This window comes from Bos grunniens, chromosome 9, assembly GCF_055505025.1.
Source record: "Bos grunniens cultivar Pamir isolate PY7600 chromosome 9, Bosgru_T2T1.0, whole genome shotgun sequence".
NCBI classification, from domain to species: domain Eukaryota; kingdom Metazoa; phylum Chordata; class Mammalia; order Artiodactyla; family Bovidae; genus Bos; species Bos grunniens.
The window spans coordinates 38,752,699-38,770,545 of record NC_141173.1 but is presented as its reverse complement, the minus strand read 5'-3'; the positions used below and the strand labels follow the sequence as shown (position 1 = coordinate 38,770,545).

At 39.4% G+C, this 17,847-nt stretch overlaps 1 long non-coding RNA gene across 2 annotated transcripts in view; it reads left to right on the top strand.

The window, feature by feature from the left end:
• The first annotated feature begins 1,876 nt into the window (after positions 1–1,876).
• Positions 1,877–17,847, top strand: part of LOC147365813 (uncharacterized) — a 277,541-nt gene continuing 261,570 nt past the window's right edge. The window contains exon 1 of one of the 2 annotated variants that reach the window (XR_015132807.1): positions 1,877–2,169. This is a non-coding gene — a long non-coding RNA (uncharacterized LOC147365813). The remainder of the gene's footprint in view (positions 2,170–17,847) is intronic. The other variant, XR_015132808.1, reaches the window with a different exon arrangement.

Here is a 17,847-nt window from a genome sequence, read left to right as displayed (position 1 = left end):
AGAAGAGAAAGGGAATGAGAGCAGGAAGAGGAAGAAGGTGCTTCACTATCTCCGCTGTTTTATTTCTCTGCTTCCCCCCTAAAGAGCTTGCCTTGCTTTGTATTCCTTGCCTATGTCACAGGCATCTTTTATCTTCACTTAATCTTATGTTTTTACAAAACTGAAAGCCTCTGTTTCTCTGCCACTGTTTTTCTTTGTTCATGTTTTTTCCTACTCAAATTCTATTCAAATTGTGATTAGTTTGAGAAAATTAACCCTGATAAAGGTGGATGATTCATAATATTCTTTCCCAAGTGCAGCTCATCCTCATCGCTATATTCATTCTCATAAACTTGACCAAATAAGTTAGTGGCCGAAGACTTATAAATAGATTAATTGATTAAAATTATAAAAAGGCATTTTGACTACTCAGAACATGTTTAGGCTACTTAGACTCCTAAATAGAGACAGCTGAGAGAACCCTTCTTTACTCCCTTATAAGAAACTTTTTTGAGTGGGACGTGTCACATCTGATGGGCACTATTAGACAAGTTATTGTGTAGAGACAAATTATTATAACTTTTAGCATAGCCCTGTCTGTCGGGTCTGAATATGGTCTGTCTTTAAGATAAATTGAATTCATTTAGAGGAAGATCCTCACTGGTAATTTCAAATCAGGAAAATGTGGAAATTTTTACAAGGAAGAATGATTGAATCTGTTGGTAACAAGACAGGAGAGCTTTAGATCAGATTTGAGACAAGGAGGAATAAACTTTGTCCAGAGGCAGCCTGGTTCAGAAAGGTCAGCCACATGTCTTGGGGGTGATGTGGGCCTTCTAGGAACACTTATACCTAGTTGGCCTGTTTTGACAATATTAAAGGAAACCAAAAAAAAAAAAGAGAGAAGAAAGAAATTTTGTCTGAAGTTGGACTGGGATTTAAAGATGAGCAGCTAACCCTTGGGTTCTGTTTGTGTTGTGGCAGTGGGGATCAACATGCCCCAGTGCCCTACCTAGGGTAAGAATTGAGACCACTTGTTCAATCCTTCAGGCTTTGGTAAAGGTGATTCCTCAGAAATTCTTTTTATACTTTAAGTCACAAAGTTGAGAATTTTGTTTTATAAATGAGGCCACTTCTGTATTATTTCCACGATCATCCACAGATATTTAAATGCAGGAGACAAGCATGTGCACACATTAAAAATGTGAGAATTGAGGGAAAGGAAGACATTCTTTCTCTAGAAACCTGCCAAGCTGGGACCTATCCTAGGGTGTTTGCATGAGCTGCTCTTCAGCCAGAAAGGTGTTCCCCAGAGCTTCTTTCTCCTGACTGACTCCTTACTGCTTAAGCCTCAGATTAAATGCCCCCTCTTCAGTGAAATCTCTCTGATTGCCTAAACTGAAGTCCTTTGCTGTCTCTCTAACAAAGCACATTTATATATTTCCACCTTAGCACTTATCACTTTATTATATACTGTTTCATATTCATTTATTTTCTGTCTACTTCCACCCACTTGACTGTAAGTACCAAGAGAGCAAAGATCTTGACTGTCACGTTCACTATTATGTTATCAGTATCTCCAATGTCTGTGTGTCAATATATAATCAATAACTACATTTTTAAAGAACAAATAACAGCAAAGCAAGTGACTAAACTGGTGTTATCATATTTAGCTGAATCACATCAGACATAAGAGAAAATAGCTAGGATGTAAAATGAGCTAAAGTAGTTGCTTAAACACATCTTAGCAAACTGGTTGTTATAATTTTTCACATTGACCATAAGAGGCGGCTCTCTAATTGAACAGGGTTCAATCAGGAAGGCTCTGTCTGAACAGGCCACCCAAGATGGCCGTTCTCTTGCTTTCTGTACATCTGCTGCTTGACCAGCACCAGCTACGTCTCCATCCTACTCACATGACTGACCTTCCTACATACTTGCCGGCGACCGGTCTGGTAATTGTTCTAACCTCTAGAATAAAGCACCTCCATCTGATAGCTTTTCAAAGGGGCGGTGAGGAGCGTCCCGATTAGTCTCCCTGGTAACCCACTAGCCAACCGGTGGTCAATTCCCCCTATAAATGGTAACCTTCCCCCTCCCCGCCAGAAGCGAAGGTTGCCGCCATGTTCTGCCCTGTCTGCCATCTGCTGCACACAGTGGAGTGTCACTCCAGGAACTTGCTTCAGACGTGTAAGTTCCCCATCCATGAAGCCATTGATGTCTCTTTTGCTGACTCTGGGCTTTTTTCCTGGTTTTGAAGCTGTGGGGTGCAGCCCAGGCGACCCAGGAAACTCCCGTGAGCACCGAGATATTGGGAAATAAGGATGAGGAATGGAAAGCTGCGGGGGCATCCACTAGTGTTTGGGGCCTGCAAGTTCCAGAGGCGATCCCAAAAGTTGCAAGGGAATCCCAGGGTGGCTGTCCACTAGTATATGGGGCCCTGGGGTGTCTGTCCTTGATTAGTGAGGAACAAAGAGAGTGCAAAGAGCTCATAGACACCCCTAGGGCTATTGGGGAGATGTTGGCCACTATTACAGGGGGGAAAAGTGGCTGCAGCTGTGGGTTGGCTGTTTTTGTATTAAGGTCATAAGGGCTGAGCTAATAGCTGAAGCAAATGTTGACTTGAATGATGATTTTTTTGTTCTGAAATGAAGCATGTGAATGTGAGTGAATGATAGCTATTATTATTGTCTATTATTGTTATTTGTTTACACTAAATATTTAGAAACTGAAAAAAAAAATCCCTGAAAATGTCCTTGATGGGACTCTTCCAATTCTAAAACTGATTTTTGTATATTCTGTCTTAGAAGTTAGCTTTCTAAAAGGAATTGGTATGTCTTCTCTGGTGCCTTCAAGATGTAAGTGATCTACCTGGGCTCTCAGGAACTTTAACCCCGGAGAATGTAGGCAAAAAAGAGGTCTTTTTAAGCTCTATTAGGACAACTGAGATGGAGAAGGCGATGACACCCCACTCCAGTGTTCTTGCCTGGAGAATCCCAGGGACGGGGGAGCCCGGTGGGCTGCAGTCCATGGGGTCGCACAGAGTCGGACATGACTGAAGTGACTTAGCAGTAGCAGGACAACTGAGAGATCTGTGTCTATATAGGTACATGTATGTCTATGTATATGATGCGTCTCTGCCTCCAGATGGTGTTGCCAAGATTGGTTTGCGGATGAGCTATAATTGGTGTAAAAGAAATTAAGCACTTATAAATTTTCAGAAATAAAAAAGAGATTGGTGAGAGGTTTTAAGAGTTAAGATTATAACCACTTGTAATTCTAATCATTGTAACCAAGTTTCTTTATTGATTACATTGTGATCAGGTGTTTAACTCTGCCTTTTTAAGTCTTGGCATTCATAGAAAATTACTGTTGTACTCTGAAGCTTTTGCAAAAAGTGCTTCATCATTAAGGACATTCGTAGAAAGGACTTTTTTTTCAAGTATGGGTCTCTGATAAATTTTGGATCTGAACTGCTGAACTGGGTAAGAAATTAGAGAATCCTAATGAAAAACCTTTAGTTCAGTTTAGTCATTCAGTCGTGTCTGACTCATTGCGACCTCATGGACTGCTGCACGGCCAGGCTTCCCTATCCATCACTAACTCCTGGAGTTTATTCAAACTCATGTCCATTGAGTTGGTGATGCTATCCAACCATCTCATACTCTGTCATCCCCTTATGCTGGCGCCTTCAATCGTTCCCAGCATCAGGGCTTTTTAAATGAGACAGCTCTTCACATCAGGTGGCCAAAGTATTGGAGTTTAAGCTTCAATATCAGTCCTTCCAATGAATATTCAGGACTGATTTGCTTTAGGATTGACTGGTTGGATCTTCTTGCAGTCCAAGGGATTCTCAGAGTCTTCTGCAACACCACAGTTCAAAAGCATCAATTTTTTCACACTCAGCTTTCTTTATAGTCCAACTCTCCCATCCATACATGACTACTGGAAAAACCATAGCCTTGACTAGATGGACCTTTGTTGGCAAAGTAATGTCTCTGCTTTTTAATATGCTGTCTAGGTTGGTCATAGCTTTCCTTCCAAGGAGTAAGAGTCTTTTAATTTCATGGCTGCAGTCACTGTCTGCAATGATTTTGGAGCCCCCAAAAATAAGGTCAGCCACTGTTTCCACTGTTTCCCCATCTATTTCCCATGAAGTGATGGGCCCAGGTACCATGATCCTTGTTTTCTGAATGTTGAGCTTTAAGCCAACTTTTTTACTCTCCTCTTTCACTTTCATCAAGAAGCTCTTTAGTTCTTCTTCACTTTCTGCCATAAGGGTGATGTCATCTGCATATCTGAGGTTATTGATATTTCTCCTGGCAATCTTGTTTCCAACTTGTGCTTCAACCAGTTCCAGCATTTCTCATGATGTACTCTGCATAGAAGTTAAATAAGCAGGGTCACAGTATACAGCCTCGACATACTCCTTTTCCTATTTGGAACCAGTTTGTTGTTCCATGTCCAGTTCTAACTTGCTTCCTGACCTGCATACAGATTTCTCAGGAGGCAGGTCAGGGGGTCTGATATTCCCATCTCTTGAAGAATTTTCCACAGTTTGTTGTGATCTACACAGTTAAAGGCTTTGGCATAGTCAATAAAGCAGAAATAGATGTTTTTCTGGAACTTTTGCTTTTTCAATGATCCAGCAGATGTTGGCAGTTTGATATCTGGTTCCTCTGCCTTTTCTAAATCCAGCTTGAACATCTGGAAATTCACGCTTCACATATTGCTGAAGCCTGGCTTGGAGAATTTTGAGCATTACTTTACTAGCGTGTGAGATGAGTGCAGTTGTGCAGTAGTTTGAGCATTCTTTGGCATTGCCTTTCTTTGGGATTGGAATGAAAACTGACCTTTTCCAGTCCTATGGCCACTGCTGAGTTTTCCAAATTTGCTGGCATATTGAGTGCAGCACTTTCACTGCATCATCTTTCAGGATTTGAAATAGCTCACCTGGAATTCCATCACCTGCACTAGCTTTGTTCGTAGTCATTCTTCCTAAGGCCCACTTGACTTCACATTCCAGGCTCTAGGTGAGTGATCACATCATCGTGATTATCTGGGTCGTGAAGATCTTTTTGGACAGTTCTTCTGTGTATCCTTGCCATCTCTTCTTAATATCTTCTGCTTCTGTTAGGTCCATACCATTTCTGTCCTTATTGAACCCATCTTTGCATGAAATGTTCCCTTGGTATCTCTAATTTTCTTGAAGAAATCTCTAGACATCGGAAAACCTTATCACTTCATAAAAAGTTAACAGAAGCATTGGTTACTGAGTGAACTGTGAAAATGATTATAATTTTGTCTGGAATATTACTGGTTTTGAATTGTGTTTGCCAGAAACAAGGGAACTCTTCCCATCAAATTGGTTATGACTTAAAGCAATTTGGTAAACTACACCTGTGGGTAAAACTGAAACATTTTTCTTTTCTCTCTGCCTGGTCCCTCCAGAAATTGGAGACTCCCATTCTGGGCAGCCTCAACAGGTAAATGGGAAAAACTGTCTTCCTGGCATGAGTTGGAATCTCAGTATTTTTGGGACCTCTAGAAGAAAGAAATGCACTGAGGTGGGATCTGATGGCAAGCATTTAACATGGATTCCCTGGCTTTGGAAATTCAGTCTGAGATTCCTTCTGAGGAGTTCTACCATAGCTAGTCTGGAGGAGCCTATACGGTCAATTGACCAGACTTATTTTGCAAACAAATTTATCTTAATTTGGCTGTGTTTGGTGGAGGGTAATTTTCGAAAGAAAAATACTATGTTTTAGTGGATATTAAATTTGAGTTCCTTTAATGGAAGTCTGTATTTACGAAAGCTCTTGTGTCAGTCATACTTTCATCCTGATGTTCAGGATGAAAAAATTCTCTAGTGAAGTTGTCACAGAGCACAATACTCATGATATGTAACACTTCTTGCTTTAAGTCTACTGCTAAAAACACATGTATAATATTTGTGTAGCAACTTGGTGTAACTGATAAAATGTACATCCTCTGAAATGTTTCCCAATCAGCATACCTCTGAACTTGTTCATGTTATCTGATCACTTTCCCTGCAATGTGTATACCTAGACAGATACAAAGACTGCCTCACCTAAAGGGACATGATCTGCACCTAGGGCTGAAGGCTGCATTTACCCTGGCTTCAAGGTACATGTACTTTGGTCTGTCAAAAGGGTTACAATCAGAGAAATGATGGAAAATTTTTCACATGTGGAGATATGGGAAAATAATTCTGGTTTACCCATGGTTTAGCTTAAACTCTACTGACTAGAGTAGCCTGCTTTGTGGCCTACTGAACATGTATTGTACATCTCCTTTAGCTATTGAGGAGGGGAATTCTAGAAAGTCAAAATGGAGTAGTTGTGATTCAGATTATTAACATGATTTTAGACACATTCCTGTATTACTGAAAACTTGAGTTTTCTGAACTGTGTTGCACACAGCAGGTGTGGTATTATCTTGGGATGCTGTTACTGCTTGTATTTTGCTTAATAGTCATGATCTTCCCTATGTTGTGCCTGTTAGATGTCTTACATTTCGTCCGTAGCCTGAGCAGAGGAAATCTATTTGAGGACTGAGTGGCAGCAATGGCCTCACTGTGAAATGAGTCTAATTGCTGGGTCTATAGCAAGATGAAATTAAAAGATGTTTACTCCTTGGAAGGAAAGTTATGACCAAACTAGATAGCATATTAAAAAGCAGAGACATTACTCTGTCAACAAAGGTCCATCTAGTCAAGGCTATGGTTTTTCCAGTGGTCATGTATGGATGTGAGAGTTGGACTATAAAGAAAGCTGATCCCAGAAGAATTGGTGCTTTTGAACTGTGGTGTTGGAGAAGACTCTTGAGAGTACCTTGGACTGCAAGGAGATCCAACCAGTCCATTCTAAAGGAGATCAGTCCTGGCTGTTCATTGGAAGGACTGATGTTGAAGCTGAAACTCCAACACTTTGGCCACCTGATGTGAAGAGCTGACTCATTTGAAAAGACCCTGATGTTAGGAAAGATTGAAGGCAGGAGGAGAAGGGGATGACAGAGGATGAGATGATTGGATCGCATCACCGACTCAATGGACATGAGTTTGAGTGAACTCCGGGAGTTGGTGATGGACAGGGAGGCCTGAAGTGCTGCGGTTCATGGGGTTGCAAAGAGTTGGACATGACTGAGCAACTGAACTGAACTGAGAGCAAGATGGCATGGTTTTCCTCCTCTGGACTTCCATGAAAAATTGACTTGGTTAATGTGACTGTGTGGAGGCAACTGACAGCAGGGGGAAAAACCTCTCACCATCTTCCTGTCCCACACGCCAGTACACCAGAAAGGCCCATGTTGGTGAATATTACTTGTACAACTGATGGCCCATGAGTCCCTGGGGTTATGCTGTGTGGAACGAAATAGGTCAGCTTCTGGACACACGCGTTCAACTTGTGGTATTAACTCTTTTTTTTTTTTTGGAAAGACCTAAAGGTCCGTCTAGTCAAGGCTATGGTTTTTCCAGTAGTCATGTATGGATTTGAGAGTTGGTACTATGACTGCTGACTCTTGGCTGGGCCACCAGGATGTTTTAAAGCTGGGACCTTCCTCTTCTCATAGTCATGGCTCTGTAAAAACAAGGAGTGGCCTTACCTTCTTTATAACTGGACAGGACACTGCGGCACTGACTTGCTTTCCACTGACCCAATAAGTGCTTGACTCCAAATTTTTCTGACATCCTGGTTAGTGACTGTTCTTAGTATATGAGTTATCTTACTTTTGATACTCTCTGGCTGCTGCTGTCTGTATTGTATTTGTGGTATCTGGTTGTAGTGACTCCCCTACATATCTGACCTGAGGGATACCACAAAAGAGGGCTGGACCCAGATTATGAGGGTGGTGCAGGGTATGTAGGGGTGGAGTGAATGATCAGGCCATCCAGGATGGCTGTTATCTTGCTTTCTGTATATCCACTGCTCAACCAGCACCTGCTTCACTTCTGTCTACTCACATGGCTGATCTTCCTGTATACTTCCCTGAACTCAGCTGGTAATTATTCTTAGCTTTAGATCAGAACATTTCCCTTTGATAGCTTTTCAAAGGGGCAGTGAGGAGCATGCTCCTCACTAGTTTCCCTGGTAACCCATCAGCCAATTGGTTGTCAATTCTCCCTATAACCTCTCCCCCAGCCATATCCTACCTTCTGTCTACTGCACTTAGTGGGATGTTGCTCTGGGACCTTGCTGTAGACATGTAAGCTCCCCATTAATGTCTCTGTCTCTGACTCTGGCCTTTTTGGTCTTGAAGCTGGGCCAGTGGGGTGTAGCTCAACAGGCTCCTTGGAGCTAAATAATTTTCAACTTCGTTAAATGTCTTGTAGACATTTAGTATGTCTAAGGTGCTCTCTACATGATGCATTGCAGGTTGTTCTCTCAGCACGTGTGAAACACTGTTTGCTGGGCCCCACTAAGACACAGGGGGATACATTGGTGAACTAGAGAGCATTTACTGCCCTCCAAGAAAACAGTCAGTCTCTGGAGTCAAGAGAGGGGTGAGGGCTGAGATACTGCCAAATAGAGAGTGCTGTGGGGTTGTACTGGAAGGGCTTAAAAGGTCATGAAGTCTTTGGTGAGAATGTAAAATCTAAGACAAATAAATTTGTAGGAAGGCCACCAGTTAGCTAATCAAACAGGATGATGATTAAAAGGGCCTGTGATCCAAATTTGTACAAAAGGAGGTAAAACATTCCAAAGTCACTTAGAGACACTTAAGCGATTTGTAAATTTGCGCAGAAGACCGTGAGAGAATGCAATGAGCAAAGCTTACTTATCCCAGTGATTGTGCTGGGGCTCTGTTACACAGGCTTTTGTGCATCACTGCATTTTCCAAGGGTTAGTGAGTCGACTTTTCTTACTGCAATGAAAAATAAATTCTTGGTGTCACATAACCTATAGAGAAAAACCAAGTAAGTTCACTTGAGAATGCTGTTCAGTTCAGTTGCTCAGCCATGTCTGACTCTTTGCAACCCCATGGACTGCAGCACGCCAGGCCTCCCTGTCCATCACCAACTACTGGAGTTTACTCAAACTCATGTCCATTGAGTTGGTGATACCATCCAACTATCTCATCCTCTGTCATCCCCTTCTCCTCATGCCTTCAATCTTTCCCAGCATCAGGGTCTTTTCAAATAAGTCAGTTCTTCGTATCAGGTGGCCAAAGTATTGGAGTTTCAGTTCATCATCAGTCCTTCCAATCAATATTGAGGACTGATTTCCTTTAGGATGGAAATCAGTTTCTTGCAGTCCAAGGGACTCTCAAGAGTCTTCACCAACACCACAGTTCAAAAGCATCAGTTCCTCAGCGCTCAGCTTTCTTTATAGTCCAACTCTCACGTCCATACACGACTACTAGAAAAACCGTAGCTTTGACTAGACAGACTTTTGTTGGCAAATTAATGTCTGTGCTTTTTAATATGCTGTCTAGGTTGGTCATAATTTTTCTTCCAAGGAGTAAGCGTCTTTAAATTTCATGGCTGCAGTCACCATCTGCAGTGATTTTGGGGCCCCTCCAAATAAAGTATGTCACTGTTTCCCCACCTATTTGCCATCAAGTGATGGGACCAGATGCCATGATCTTCGTTTTCTGAATGTTGAGCTTTAAGCCAGCTTTTTCACTTCCCACTTTCACTTTCATCAAGAGGCTCTTTAGTTCTTCACTTTCTGCCATAAGTAAGTGTGGTGTCATCTGCATATCTGAGGTTATTGATATTTCTCCCAGCAATCTTGATTCCAGCTTGTGCTTCATCCAGCCCAGCGTTTCTCATGATGTACTCTGCGTAGAAGTTAATAAGTAGGGTGACAATATACAGCCCTGACGTACTCCTTTCCCAATTTGGAACCAGTGTCTTGTCCATGTCCAGTTCTAACTTGCTTCCTGACCTGCATACAGATTTCTCAGGAGGCAGGTCAGGGGGTCTGGTATTTCCATCTCTTTCAGAATTTTCCATAGTTTGTTGTGATCCACACAATCAAAAGCTTTGGCATAGTCAGTAAAGCAGAAATAGATATTTTTCTGGAACACTCTTGCTTTTTTGATAATCCAGCGGATGTTGGCAATTTGATCTCTGGTTCCTCTGCCTTTTCTAAATCTAGCTTGAACATTTGGAAGTTCACAGTTCACGTACTGTTGAAGCCTGGCTTGGATAATTTTGAGCATTACTTTACTAGCGTGTGAGATGAATGCAATTATGTGGTAGTTTGAGCATTCTTTGGCATTGCCTTTCTTAGGGATTGGAAAGAAAACTGACCTTTTCCAGTCCTGTGGCCACTGCTGAGTTTTCCAAATTTGCTGGCATATTGTGTGCAGCACTTTCACAGCATCATCTTTTAGGATTTGAAATAGCTCATCTGGAATCCCATCACCTCCACTAGCTTTGTTCAGTGATGCTTTCTAAGGGTCACTTGACTTCACATTCCAGGATGTCTGGCTCTAGGTGACTGATCATACGATTGTGATTATCTGGGTTGTGAAGATCGTTTTTGGACAGTTCTTCTGTGTATCCTTGCCACCTATTCTTAATATTTTGTGCTTCTGTTAGGTCCCTACCATTTCTGTCCTTTATTGAGCCCATGTTTGCATGAAATGTTCCCTTGGTATCTTTAATTGTCTTGAAGGGATCTCTAGTGTTTCCCATTGTATTGTTTTCCTCTATTTCTTTGCACTGATCACTGAGGAAGGCTTTCTTATTTCTCCTTGCTGTTCTTAAACCCTGAATTCAAATGGGTATATCTTTCCTTTTCTCCTTTGCTTTTTGCTTCTCTTCTTTTCACAGCTATTTGTAAGACCTCCTCAGACAGCCATTTTACTGTTTTGCATTTCTTTTCCTTGGGGATGGTCTTGATCCCCATCTCTTATACAGTGTCACGAACCTCCATCCATAGTTCTTCAGATGCACTGTCAGAAATAATCCCTTGAATCTATTTTTCATTTCCACTGTATAATCATAAGGGATTTGATTTAGGTCATACCTGAATCGTCCAGTGTTTTTTCTTACTTTCTTCAATTTAAGTGTGAATTTTGCAATAAGGAGATCATGATCTAAGCCACAGTCATCTCCTGGTCTTGTTTTTGATAACTGTATAGAGCTTCTCCATCTTTGGCTGCAAAGAATATAATTGATCTGATTTGGTGTTGGCTATCTGGTGATGTCCATGTGTAGAGTCTGCTCTTGTGTTGTTGGAAGAGGGTGTTTGCTATGACCAGTGCGTTCTCTTGGCAAAACTCTATTAGCCTTTGCCCTGCTTCATTCTGTACTCCAAGGCCAACATGATTTAGGAAAAGCACCTAATTTTGAAAATCTTCCTATTTTATTCATTGGGTGTTGTCTGCTTTCTGCCAGGCACTGTGGTTGATGCTGAATGTAGGGTGGAGTACAAAACAGAATGCACACAGCTGTGGTTTTGAAAGACATTGCTACTGGAAGCATCTTTGACAAGGACTGTGGCATTGTTCTGAGGAGTGTTGACACCAGAAGCAGGGCTTTAATGGCAGTAACCAATCAATAAGAATTAGGCAAAAGAGACATTGTAGATGCCAAGTGGTGGCTGTGGCACAAAGCCTGGGACCACATATGATGCCCCTTAAGTGCTTCTCAGAAATATTTGATTTTGTCATAGATGACTTTGTAATGGAAATGGCTGAGGTTCTTTGTAGGGAGAAACAAGAACAGATGCATTACTGTTGATGTCAAGGTGACTTCACATCCATAGGTGGGTAAGGCCAGGTGGTCCATGGGTTGTTCTTGTGACAGGTTGTGATGAATCCTGTCAGTTTTGTGTACCATGACACCACAGGTGAGGATAGCACTAGCATCAGGCTTTGCATCATAGGCACACTGGCTGGGTCCTGCTGAAGGTTACCAGTGGAGTAATTTTCCCTGGTGGAGTTGAGTGTTCATCCTCTGGGTTGCAGTAGGTAGACAGCTCCCCTCTAGGGCAGCCAAGAAAGTGAAGCATGGATGACTCAGCTGATGCATTCATGATTATGAAGTTTTTCATGAGACATTAAAGGTTCATATGCACAATTTTGAAACATTAAAGTGAAATAAGAGTGAACCAGAGTTTGTAAAACATGGAAATGTTCATTATAATATTTTCCTTTATCTTGAAAGTCTAGAAGGAAAGACTGTTTCTAATCTAGAATTTAAAACTTAAAACATATTAAAGTGTGCTGGAGCAGCCCCAGGGGGTATCTTACAAGTTTTACTTTACAAACTTTTAAGAAAAATTATAAGAAAATTTCTGATGAAGCAGGCTATTAGCTTTATTTTACTTGATTGTTTAAATTAAAATCAATTTACTTAGGGGTCTATTATTTAAAGCCTGTCAGTTTGAGCTTACTTGTCATACATCTTTCTCTCTTTTGCTGAAAAGTTCATTGAAAATAAGTTAATTAATTTTAACAAGTATTGTATGCTTTTAGGAATTGGGGGAAAAACCTATTTAATTAAATGAAAATACTATTATTATTGCACCTGTAATCAATTCAGTAATGGGAAAATGGTGTTTCCTCAAACTCCTGCTGAGATTTGTGCAGGTGTTTTTGTATTTGCTATAAATCTATGCCCACACAAAGTTCACTCTGTTGCAGAAAAATAAATCACCTTATTCAGGTGGCAGTGAACTTTGACTTAGGAATATTTCTCGCTTCTTTTTCCAAAATCAAAGCAACGCCTACGTTTCCATTGCCATATGCTGTCTTTCTCAGCTGTTGAACTGCTTATTATATATATTGAGTCCTTTTCCTCCTGTTATCTCAGAGACCTGATGTGAACTGGAGTATGGCAATGTTCTCCACCTTATGTAAAACCACCAAATAGGTTGCTTTAGATAGCCACTGGGGGATGGCTTATTCTGAAGTCAAGATGAGCCATCAAGCAGGCCTTTGGGCCTCTGGGCCTATCTTGCTTTCATAGAATATTTTCATTGAAATAAACTGGGATTTTCCTTTTATAAGGCTTATAATCACTTTGATCTTTGATTAAAAATTCTCTAGTGGGGGGAAAGGTTTCTATCTTATGCATATTTATGTAGATATTTTTTCTTTACCTATATCTCTATTGTTTCTTTCCCACAAATTAAGCATTCTAAGGATATGAACACTTGTTTTTCTAACTTGGTGGAGGGAGAGGAGCAGTAAGTGAATGTCTATGATTGTCGTCTCTAAATATTTGGATTTCAGGGTGTGAGAACTAAATTCTGATTTCTTCTTGGGCAGTTATTTGCTTGCAACTTGAGCAAAGCCCTTTGATTTCCTTGATAATTCCAAGCTCCCATTTATAAATTGATGGGATTGGAAAGATACTAAAGGAAAATACAAATATATTTTGAAGTATATTTGAAAGTGTAAAGTGAGAGTATAAAATAATTTATTGAGCTTTGAAAACTTGGAACTATCAAGACTGAGAAACCAGGTAATAAGTAGATAAAATCATTTCCTTTATACCTGGGGATCTGATTACAAAGAAACAAAATAAATCCTTAACTGAGCAACAACACCTATTTCAACACTCCTCCCCATGGTTGACACCAATTAGGGCTATTCTGTCTATTCTGAAAGCAACATACTGTACTCTTCTGCTACTGGAATGTTCAAGAGAAACTCTGTAACTGGATCTAGAAACATGGTGAGGTAAAAATGTTAAAAATTAGATATTTAAACATTTTCTCTATCCATTTATCTGTTGATGGATACTTAGGTTGCTCTTTATCTTGGCTATTGTGAATAATACTACTGTGAACTATGGGGTACATGCAGCTTTTTAAATTAGTGTTAAACATATTATTAATTTTTAATTTTATTATGGAATAACCAGGTGATTTTTTTATTGAGGTACAATTGACAAACAATATTGAATCACTGTGATATACACCTTAAACTAATATAGTGTTTATACAAGTTTCAAAATTGTTACCACAGTATGTCCAGTTACCACTTGTCATCTTACAAAGTTACTGCAATATCGTTGACTATATTGTCTATATTGTACATTATATCCCTGTGACTTGTTTATTTAGTAACTAGAAGTTTTTGCTTCTTAATTTCCTTTACATACTTTGCCTGTATCTTAGTTTGCCTCCCCTCTGGCAAGCACCAAGTTGTTTTCTGTATCTCTGAGTCTTTTTTTGTTTTGTTTAATTTGTTCATTTGTTTTGATTTTTAGATTCCGTATATACATGAACTCACACAGTAGTTGTCTTTCTTCTCTGACTTATTTCACTGGTTAATACCTTCTAGGTCCAGCCACATTGTCTCACATGGCATGGTTTCATTTTTTACGATTGAGTAATATTCCATTTTATCCATTCCTCTTTATCCATTCATCTATCGATGGACACAGGTTGTTTCCAAACCTTGGCTCTATTGTAAATGCTGCTCTGAGCATTGGGGTGCAGGTATGTTTTCAAATTCAAAGTGTTTTCATTTTCTTTTGATAAAGACCCAGAGATGGAATCACTAGATCTTACGGTAGTCCTATTTTTAACTTTTTTGAAGAAGCTCCATACTATTTTCCATAATGAATGCACCAATTTACTTTCCAACAAACAGTACATGAGAGTTGTCTTTTCTCCACATCCTCGCCAGCACTGATTTCTTGGTCTTTTTGATAAGTTATTTTGACAGGTGCCAGGTGATATCTCACTGTGGTTTTGATTTGCATTTCCCTAATGATTAGTGATGTTGAGCACCTTTTTCATGTAATTTTTGGCCATCTGCATGTTTTTCTTGGAAAAATGTCTATTCAAGTTTTCTGCCCAATTTTTTCATAGGTTTGCTTTTTTGAAAGTAAACTATGTAGTTTATTTATGTATTTTTAATATTAAGCCTGTATCAGATATATAATTTATGAATACTCTTCCATTCAGTAGGTTAGGTTGTCTTTTTGTTTTCTTGATAGTTTCTTTCACTGTGCAAAAGTTTTTCACTTTGATGTAGTTCCATTTAACTTATTTTTGCATTTGTTGCCTTGCCTAAGGATACAGGTCTAAAATATATTGCTAAGATTGAAGTCAAAGAGCTTACTGCCTTTATATTCTTCTAAGGGTTTTATGGTTTCAAGTCTTACATTCAAATCTTTAATCAATTTTGAATGTTTTTTGTATACAGTGTAAGATAGTGGTCCAGTTGCTCATTCTTTTTCATGTAGCTGTCCAGCTTTCCCAGTACTACCTGTTGAAGAGACTACCTTTTTATCACTGTATATTCTTGCATCCTTTGTTGTAAATTGACCATATATACAATACACACATGGATTTATTTCTAGGCTGTCTATTCTGTTCCATTGACCTATGTGTCTGTTTTCATGCCAGTGCCATACTATTTTGATTACTATGTGTTATTTGCTCAGTTGTGTCCAGCTTTGTGCAACCCCATGGACTGTAGCCTGCCAGGCTTCTCTGTCTTTGGAATTCTCCAAGCAAAAATACTAGAGTGGGTTGCCATTCCCTTCTCCAGGGAATCCTCCCAACCCAGGGATCTAGCCTAGATCTTCTGCATTGCAGGCAGATTCTTTACTGTCTGAGCCTCTAGGGAAACCCATTTGATTACTGTAGCTTTGTGATAGAGTTTGAAATCAGGGCACATGATACCTCCAGCTTTGTTTTTCTTTCTCAAGACTTTAGATATTTGGGATCTTTTGTGGTTCCATACAAATTTTAAGATTCTTTGTAGTTCTGTGAAAAATGCCATTGGTATTTTAATAGGAATTGCATTGAATCTCTAGATTGCTTGAGTAGTACGGTCATTATAGCAATATTCTTCCAATCTGTGAGGGTGGTATTTCTTTCCATTTGTTTGTATCAACTTCAATTTCTTTCATCAAGGTATAGATTTCAGTGTAAAGTTCTTTTGCTTCCTTGGTTAAATTTATTCCTAGGTATCTTATTCTTTTCGATACAATTGTAAAAGGGATTGTTTTGTTAATACCTCTTTCGACAGAAATGTAATAGATTTCTGTATATTGATTTTGTGTCCTGTAACTTTACTGAATTAATTTATTGGTTTTAATGTTTTGTTTTGTTTTTTTTTTTGGTGTGTGTGTGTGTGAAGGGTCTTTAGGGTTTTCTGTATATAGTATCATATTGTCTGCAGTTTGGATGCCTTTTAATTCTTGTCTCATTTCTGTGACTAGAACTTTTAATACCACATTGGGTTGAAAAGAATGAGAGTGAGCATTCTTGTTTTGTTTCTGGTCTTATGAGGAAATACTTTCAGCCTTTCATCATTGAGTATGATGTTAGCTGTAGGTTTGTCATAGGTGGCTTTTATTTTGTTGAGGAATGTTCCCTTTTTACACACTTTAAGAGTTTTTATCAAATAAATGTTGAAATTTGTCAAATAGTGTTTCATTGGGATGATTATATGATTTTTGCCTTTCATTTTGTTAATGTCATGTATCACATTGATTGATTTGAAAGTGTTGAATCATCCTAGCATACCTAGAATAAATATTTGATGATATTATTTGTGAGTGTTCCACGTGCCCTTTAGAAAGAAATTGTCACTTGTCTTTTCGAGATGCTAGGTTTGATGTATGCCCACTTTAAAAGTCATCATCATATTTATGTCTTCTGTATCTTACTAATTTGTATCCACTTGAACCATCATTGACTGTGAGAAGTGAATTCAAGTTTCCTATTATTAGTGTATTTCTGTTTCTCCTTGTATTTTTACCCTTTTCTCCTTCATGTATATTAATGCAATGTTATTTGGTACAGATGTATTCATGCTCTTAGATTTTCCTGTGGTTTGAAACTTGAGTCTTAATCTTCTTCATCTTGTTTAATGCTTTCCGCCTCAGAAATCAATCTAATCTAATACTAAAATCACAACCTCTGATAGTTACTAACATTTGTCTAGTATGTATTTTCGATTCCTTATTTTTCAATCCTTCTAAGTAACTTCCTTCATTTGCTCTATAATGACATAAGAAATTTATTTCTAAGTAACATTGCTTTGGCTAACTACTTATGTATAACATATAGTTGAGCTTTTTCTTTTACTATCATTTTTTATATAAACAAGTGGCTTGGTTTTAGCTCTGTTATCATAGTTTATGTTATACTATTTTCCTAGCTGGTGTTTGTGGTGGGGGGAATAAATGAAAAAAATAACTTTGGAGCTTGTGTTTTTGTCTAATGATTCAGTTAAGTTCAGTTCAGTCACTCAGTCATGTCTCTCTCTCTGTGACCCCATGAACTGCAGCACACCAGGCCTCACTGTCCATTACCAACTCCCGGAATCCACCCAAACCCATGTCCATTGAGTCAACGATGCCATCCAACCATCTCATCATCTGTCATCCCCTTCTCTTCCTGCCCTCAATTTTTCCCAGCATCAGGGTCTTTTCAAATGAGTCAGCTCTTCGCATCAGATGGCCAAAGTATTGGAGTTTCAGCTTCAACATCAGTCTTTCCAATGAACACCCAGGACTGATCTCCTTTAGGATGGACTGGTTGGATCTCCTTGCAGTCCAAGGGACTCAAGAGTCTTCTCCAACACCATGGTTCAAAAGCATCAATTCTTTGGTGCTCAGCTTTCTTTATAGTCCAACTCTTACATCCATACATGACCACTGGAAAAACCATAGCCTTGACTAGACAGATCTTTGTTGGCAAAGTAATGTCTCTGCTTTTCAATATGCTATCTAGGTTGGTCATAACTTTCCTTCCAAGGTGTCTTTTAATTTCATGGCTGCAATCACCACCTGCAGTGATTTTGGAGCCCAGAAAAATAAAGTCTGACACTGTTTCCACTGTTTCCCCATCTATTTCCCATGAAGTGATGGGACTGGATGCCATGATCTTAGTTTTCTGGATGTTGAGCTTTAAGCCAACT